The 1,349-nt window shown below is 33.4% G+C and overlaps 1 non-coding gene across 1 annotated transcript; it reads right to left on the bottom strand.

Annotated features, from left to right (window-relative positions):
- Positions 1-272: 272 nt before the first annotated feature.
- Trnam-cau (transfer RNA methionine (anticodon CAU)) lies at positions 273-368 on the bottom strand. The gene is made up of 2 exons: positions 332-368; positions 273-308 (listed from the first exon to the last, which is right to left on the bottom strand). It is a non-coding gene; the product is annotated as a tRNA-Met (tRNA).
- Between the last annotated feature and the right edge of the window lie 981 nt (positions 369-1,349).

Below are 1,349 nucleotides of genomic sequence, written 5' to 3'. Positions count from 1 at the left end.
AGGCATTCTCTTAACCGACTGTACTATTGTGAATTAACGAAAACCTTCACATTAAGCTGACGTGACTTTCAATCCATGACTAATATACTCCACATTAATTCTCGTAAACTACACGGACCAAACCGAAGTGGGATCGAATATTTAAATGAGTTCTATAATGTATGCATAATTGACAGGTCAATAAAATCAGACTATAATCGTGTTACTTGATGATAAGAATATAAAGATTCATTTCAATGTTGGTGAACAAACTAAACCTGAAGAAAAATGAATGCCCCGGGTGAGGATCGAACTCACGACCTTCAGATAACTCTATGGTCGGACAATTGATTATGAGACTGACGCGCTACCTACTGCGCTACCGAGGCACATATTTTGCCCCAATTGTAATTATTTCATGTTATTAAATGTCATTATAAATACATCTTAAAGTTAAAACTTTAATCTGTATAATATAGTATAAAACACTTTATAATAGGTTATAAAGTATTTATACAATGATGATATGCGACTATTACGTGAACTTTAAGTTATTTAAAGTGTCATGTGTTGACATTTACAACTAAGAATCTAAATGTTGATGATATTCTATGTACTAAAATGACTTTATTGCAAAAATCCTTTGCAATCTAGGGAATTCTTTCCATACAGTCATGTCTTTTTAAATTAGAGTGCATAGGATAGTTCAGATAATTTGGTCCTTTCTTGAAAAAAAATAAAGAAAATAAACAAGTTTTTTCAATGACACACGCCGTGTTGGGCTTTCTTTAGGGATTCTGTTTTTATCTATTTTGTATTCATAGATAGTGTGTAATGTCTAAAATATGATGAGCAAGATCAACAAGGAAAGGCGGCATTCAATGAACGAAGTCCCAACCCGAGCCAGTAACAAGAGCCAGTGGCAAGGAGGCCAGATAAGCCCGGAACCGACCCCAAACAAAAGCAGGACAGGGCACAAGGCAGAGCACGGGCAGAAAACGTATCATTTCTCCTCTGTGTACTTACAATATGTTTAATTTTGATTTTGTACCAATAATCAGTTTCTGCATACATGTAATTGTGCATGGTATATATTTAAACTTATTGACTAAGGGACCTACAAACTATATGTAAGACAATAGTTTGATAACAAAATAGAACGAAGCGGTCTCTAGTAAGTTGTAATACAAAACGACTTTTAAGTGCCTTTAATTAATTATTTAAAACTTTCATTTCTTAGAAAAGTATCATTATGGAAGACTTTTGCCTAAACAAGTTCATTTTTAACTACGATAGAACGTCTTTTTTTATAAGATCCTTTAGGGTAAAGGTTCAAGTAAGTGAAACGACTTCTTATGGTTTTTTGCTGT

The sequence above is a fragment of the Ruditapes philippinarum genome, unplaced genomic scaffold, assembly GCF_026571515.1.
Source record: "Ruditapes philippinarum isolate M1 unplaced genomic scaffold, ASM2657151v2 ctg376_1_1_1_1, whole genome shotgun sequence".
NCBI lineage: Eukaryota > Metazoa > Mollusca > Bivalvia > Venerida > Veneridae > Ruditapes > Ruditapes philippinarum.
Note: the sequence above shows the minus strand (reverse complement) of the source record. Positions and strands in the feature narration are given on the sequence as shown.